This window comes from Ammospiza nelsoni, chromosome 3, assembly GCF_027579445.1.
Source record: "Ammospiza nelsoni isolate bAmmNel1 chromosome 3, bAmmNel1.pri, whole genome shotgun sequence".
NCBI classification, from domain to species: domain Eukaryota; kingdom Metazoa; phylum Chordata; class Aves; order Passeriformes; family Passerellidae; genus Ammospiza; species Ammospiza nelsoni.
The window spans coordinates 111,871,548-111,878,273 of NC_080635.1; the positions used below are offsets into that span (position 1 = coordinate 111,871,548).

At 40.7% G+C, this 6,726-nt stretch overlaps 1 pseudogene; it reads right to left on the bottom strand.

Moving 5' to 3' along the window:
- Positions 1-1,405: 1,405 nt before the first annotated feature.
- LOC132071383 (gallinacin-2-like) lies at positions 1,406-4,108 on the bottom strand (annotated as a pseudogene).
- Positions 4,109-6,726: the final 2,618 nt, after the last annotated feature.

Consider the following 6,726-nt stretch of genomic DNA (forward strand, 5'->3'; position numbering starts at 1 on the left):
CTGAAAGATCATCTCCTTGCACCCCCACCATGGGCAGGGACACCTTCCACTATCCCAGGTTTCTCCAAGCCTTGTCTAATATGGCCTTGAACACTTCCAATGATGGAGCTGCCACAGCTTCTCTGGACAACCTGTGCCAGGGCCTCACCTTCCTTAGAGCCATGAATTTCTTCCTAATATCCACTGTAACCTTGTCCTCTGTCAGTTTGAAAGTTTCTCCTTTTTGGTGTCGCTCCAGACCCTGGCCCAAAGTCCTTCTCCAGCTCTTTTGAATCTCCTTGATGGGGATTCAAGCTCTCCCCAACCCCTTCTCTTCTCCAGGCTTGACACCCCCAGATAACTCAATCTCTGAGGTTTATGTTTTGGTATGTATGAGTCTGCTTTTTGAGTAAGGTCGAAAATGAAAAACTCCTTTGTGCCTTCTGCTCCCTAACTCCATCAGTGGGCAGAGTTTTGCTACCAAAACCATTGCCCTGAGACAAATACGAAATATTTGATATATTAAGGATGAATATTGAATATTGAATAATAATGAAATATTAAGGATGTCATGTGTTTTGGAGAAAGACAGTTACAAGCTAGAGGGATTTTCTTAGGAAGTGGGAGGTGGATGAAGTTCCCCAGTGAAACAGGATGGTTGTAAATGCCAATAAGCAGCAACCTGGTGTCTCTGCCAAGTGCTTCATACCCAGCTGGAAATTTGGAATTGGCCAGGGTGGCATCCTTGGATAGAGAAATCTTTACCAGTAGAACCAGAGGCACTCGTTATGCACACACGTGTTCATGTATCATGATCATGGAGGCATTTTCCACAGAGAGTGAGGTCAGACTCAGCAGAGGAAAGCCATTCCAACCTCCAGTTTTGTCCAGGTGGGTGGAGAGGAGAAGACCCCCAGCTCCCACCCATCTGATCCAGAGGGCCCTTTGGGATGTCACCTGGACAGCTCCCCTGGGAAATCTATTTTACTCCAAGGTCCACAAAGGTGTCCTTGAGGTGCCCCCATGGGATCATCCCAGGTGCTCATGAGGGCAGGGCAGTCCCTCACTGCCATGTGGTGGGATGGGGTGTGGAGCAGCACAGCTCCCAGCTCCTGGCAAGGAGAGTTGCACTGGGCCCAGGCCCTCCAGGTGGTGAATGAGGGGTTTTAACCATTCCTGTTTTCCCAAGAAAATATTTCTGCACAGTAAGAAATAAGGGATTTTGGCATCTGAACACATTCTGACAAAGGGAAGCTGAGTTCTTTTAGCCAGCCTTTCTCTTGGCACTGTAGGTTAAGGGCTGTGTAGAACTGGAGAGCTGTATGGCTCAGAAAAACTCAAATTAAGGGGCAGTTTGCACCATAAATTATTGCCCTCTGGGGTTTTGTGTGTCAAACCCCAGGCAGAATCATGACACAAGTTTCAATGACCAGTGCTAACCAACAATTTATTTAGAAGGAGGAATGGCAATGCAGAACACATTTGGATTTACTCTATATTTTAAAGCCTTTTGCATAGGCAGTGAAAGGAGTGTGAGGCTTTGCAGCAGGATCCAGTGGGTTTAGGAGTAAGAAGATTCCAATCAAATTTGTAGGCTTAGAAGAAATTTTCATTACTCTTCAATGAATGGCTCATCAACTTCTCTTACGTTCCATGGCCTGCAGAAAGGAAAAAAAAAATCAGATTTTCTTTCTGGTTATATTCCTTCCCCGCTCACTCTCAGCCCATGCTTTTTTTCCTCCTGGATACAAATTTTTCCCAAAATAGTTCATGTCAGTTTTAGTCATGTTGTGACATGCTCTATGCAATCATACCTGTGAGTAAGGAGACTGTTTCCCTTACTGTTGTTTAGGAAAAGCAGTGAATTAAATTGATATCCCCAGATTTTGAGGTGAACTCATTCACTCCTGAGTTAAAAATAGGAGGCTGTTTTTCACATGATAATTTAATTTTACAAAAAATTTTACAACAGAAACCTCACCCTGTGCCTGAGAGCATTCTCCAAATGCTTCTTGGGCAACATGTAACACTTGAGTCAACACAGAACACCTGACTGTGCTCATGGCATAATAGTTTTTTTTCCTTATAACCTAGTGTAAATATTCAAGAACACCTTGGGGTTTAGGAGACAGGCAAACTATTTACTACTTCTCTGCTCATCCTGCAGATGAGCCTTGGTGAACTCACGGTTTGCAGCAGGAGCGGAACCCAAAGCAACGTCCAACTTTCACCAGGTGGAAGGGACATCCTCCAAAGTGACAGCTCCCTCCTCTGCAGAAAAGCATTTCCCTCCGGGGTGAAGACAAACCTGCAACAAGAACCAAATATTTCCTTCCCCCTTCCTCTGCAGGGCAGGGAATTGCAGTGGAAGGGTTTCTCATTCTCAGGTTATAAAGCAGGTCTAGCACAAGCACTGGGCTAATTGATTAATTCCTGACTGGCTTCTAGCAATTTGGAACAGAAGTGGTTAAAACATGCTGGGGATTTTTCTTCAGGTGCACAAAAATCCCTTTCTAGCATCCCTTTCCCATCTTACCTGGAGAGACCTGGAGAGTCAAGAAGAGGAGAGAAAAGAGCAGGCAAAGGGTCTTCATGGCTGAGGATGTGCTGTGGCACTGTTGGAAAAGGACCAAGGAAGATGTAAGAGACAGTCCCTGGGATTAATAACAATTACATTTATATTAATTTTATCTTCAAGTTTTAAAAAAAAATCAGTAAAACCCTGACTATTGTGTGGGGCAAAATGTTTTCAGGACATGGGATCATTAAGTTACTTTAATAGTTTTGTTGCTCAGACTTTTTTTCCATCTTGCAAAACTTCCTTAGCCATAACAGAATCATGGAATCCCAGAATGGTTTGGATTGGAAGGACCATTGAAATTCATCTTGTTCCAACCTCTGGGGCTGAAACACCTTCCACTAGACCAGGTTGTTCAAAGTCCCATCCCACCTGGTCTTAAATTCTTCCATAACTTTATTTTTAGCTAAATTATTTTATCTAGTAAATAAGCAACATAAAGCAAAATTAGGTGATAATACTAAAAATACTAAAAACTACAAACTTCAGGGGGAAAAAGTTCATTTTGTAATGTTTAAATTTATCAAGAGGTCAATTTGCTCAGCATCTCCAGTCTTGGTCTACAGCAGCAGTTCTAGAATGGAAATGTACAATCAAATAATCAATTCCCATTTGAAAAGAAATTTTTAAACGTAAATATATGATACTTTCATTGGAAGAGTTTCAACTAATATTAGGATTAACTTTATAAGATAAGATAGTCTAGAAGGGTGCTTATGGATAAAGAAGTGGCAGTTAATGTTTCATATTAGGAATTATTAGGAATTAGGAATGTTCTGATCTGTCACAAATGATGGTCTCTCAAGCAAGGAATGGGAATGAGACTGTGCTGAAATGTCGTACTGCTGAGAACAGAATTTATAGAGGGTGACCCAAAACTGTTTCAAAATTAATATTAGAAGTTTACACAAGTTCTTATACATTTGAAAGTATCAGGAGAAATAAGGAGATGAAGTGAACAATTCTGAAATTGAAATAAGGATTTTAATGTAGACACATAAATAAAAAACACAATACATAAAATATGTATTTTATACTATACTAAATATATAAATATATAAGTAATATATAATCTTATACCTATTATGCATTACAAAAATATTGTATAATTATTTATAATATGTTTCTATTCAAAAGCTATATATTTAATGGAAATATATAGATTTAGACATGTAGATTTCTGCTGAGAGGTCACCAATTTCTCTGGACCACAGACATCTCTAAAGCAACCTGAACCAATCAAACACTTATTTTTCCTAGAACTTAGGAGGCAGAAAAAATTATTAAAGCATTCTAGGTATTAGCATATATTTGAATCACTTATTCAACATGTTCAATTTTCTGAAATCTTAGGTTTACTATTTTAGTTACATACAAATTAAAGTTAATAACACAGAGGTTTGGGAGTTGGATTTTTGAGGAAAAAACAAAAGCTGACATTGAAAGAAAAGAACTGAGACATTACCAGGTATCAGGTGAGCCCTGAAGCCAAACAAGGCTTGCTCTTGGTCCCGTCCCTCCTGAAGACTTTGGCTCTGGCACTGGGATGCTCTTTTATAAGGTGAATCCCAAAAGAGACTGACAAGGGCTTTCTCTTCTTAGCCATTCATTGAGCCAATCCAAAAATTGCTGGTTTTTTCCTGATGGCTTCTAATCCAACCAGAAACCAGCTGCTCTTCATTTCTCAATGATAAAATAGGGTTTGAGCTTTTTTCCTGGAAAATCCATGTTTTTCATGCAATACCTCTTGTGACACTCCAGTTTGTGTAAGATACGTTAACCCACCATGGTATGTCTCAAACATCTTGCACATAGGTTGAACTGTCCCTGCCTAGGAGCAACGTAAAACCTTGCAAAGACAAAGCATCTGTGTGTTCCCTGCAATCCCAGTTCATTTTCTGTTCCATAAATACAGAATATAAGAGCACAGAATGGATATATGGAACTAAAACAAATGTCCATTGGCTTCCTGGCCAGTGGCCACTGGAGATGACAGAGTGAAGCAAGATGTATCCAATTAAAGTGAATACATTATGGTTATGTCCCTGGACACCCTTCCAGCTGGTGGAAAATATGTAAATCTAGGCAAATGCAGTGCCAGAGGATGTCTTTGGGCCCTTGGGCCCCAGAACACTTGCTTTGGGCTTGAGTTTTTCGCCCAGGACTCTGGTTGATTTTTTTGATTCTTCTGCCTTCCACAGGGCCTTCAGCTGATCATTCTAAAACCAGATTATGTCTTAGATGAGCATTCAGGTTTTGGTTATCTGCTCTCAGTCTGCCAGCTGTTGACCTCTGCTTCTTCTTTTCTGCCATGGGAAGCAGCACACAGATTCTGCATGGATGGAGCACCTCTGCTGTGAAGAGATGGAGAGAGCTGGGGGTGTTCATCCTGGAAAAGAGAAGGCTCCAGAGCGACCTTAGACTCCATGTTAGTATCTAAAGTAGTATCTAAAGGGGTATTATGAAAAGGAGGGAGAGGGATTTTTTTATATGGAAAAAAAGTTACAAGACAGGGGGAAATGGTTTTAATCTGACAAATGCAGGTTTGCATTAGATGTTAAGAAGAAATTGTTCCCTGTGAGGGTGGTGAGGCCCTGGCACTGCCCAGAGAAGCAGTGACTGTCCCATCCCTGGAAGTGTTCAAAACCAGGTTGGATGGAGCTTGGAGCAATCTGAGATGGTGGAAGGTGTCGCTGTCTGCACTGGGGAGGTTGGAATGAAATAGTCTTTAAGGTCTCTTAGAATCCAAACCATGCTATTTTTCTATGATTCTAGGATATGAAATGCTTTATCAGATCATATTTTACTTTTCATCTCCATTCAATCAGCAAAAAAATATTGTTCATGCAGTACTTTTAAATAATACATGAAGCACATGATAATAGGTAATGATACATTTGCTAATTTGAATGAATGGTGTTTCTAATTGACCGAGATCTCTGTAAATTACATCATATCTTACAGACACTTCAATGCCATTTACAGAGGTCTTGGTGAATTGGAGGTCTTGGTCAGCTAGTGTCTAAAGGTAATACCAAAATTAAACTGAAATATTTCCATTGCTGACTGGCAGTTTACCTCCTATTCATGTAATTTTTTCATTACTTTGATATGAAGTTCTTAAGTAGAACCATAGAATAGTCTGAACTTGAAAGGACTTTTGAAAGGTGAATAAGTCCAAGATCTCTGCAATGAGCAGGGACATCTTCAACTAGATCAGGTCACCCCAAGCTAGCTCAGAGCCCTGTCCAAGTAAACACGTGCACAGGAGTGTACAGAAATTACCTATAAGCATGTGAAAACATGACTACAAACCATTTCCCTTACAAGCATACCCTGTCACATCTTTCTATTCTCTAGATAATTTCGTATGTGAACTGTTTCTGCAAGAGGAAAAAATGGTAATTGGATTTCTGGTTTGTCTGCCAACATCTGGCCACAAAACTGAAAAATGGGGAGAATAAGATTGCAAAAATTGCAGTTGCTTCACCTCTTGCCACGTGTTGGTGGTTAACTTGCCAACTGTTACTCTTACCCAACACAATTCCTCAAGGAAACAAAGGTGCATCGCTAATTTCTATGGTCTGTAAGATTTTATGTGCAAGTACTCTCAAGGGCTTGGCTTTAACACTGGGAATTCTTGGCCCTGTTTAATATAAATTTCACATGGTCACAGTGCCATCCAGGCCATCAGAAAACCTCTGCCTGGACAAGGGGAAGGGAGAAGCAGAGGAGGGGTGGAGCACCTTTGGCAGAACTCAGAAAGATTTTTGTGTTGTGGCTCTTAGAGTGGACAATTTTTCCATCCCCATCTGCAGCTCCTGTTCTTTTGAGCAAGAGACAAACAAACACTTTCAATTATTATGGTGGGGTCAGCGTTTTGTGCAATAACCCAGTGCTGAGGAGCTGCTGCGCCTGAAGCAGGTGGGATATATTTCAAAGGGAAATGTCCTCAAAGGAGGCTGCATAGTGTCTGGAGCAGAAATGTCTTTCACCTTTTTAAAATCACAATGTTTGAGTGATTTTACCAAGTTCACCTTCCAGAGAAGATAGAGGATCTTATCTCCACCTTAGGAGTTTGTATCTAGCACAGAGGATGAAGCAATTAGGAGCAAAAAGGAGAACCTCAAACTCTGCTCCTAGTAGTTTTCTCTTGAAAATAAAAAAGG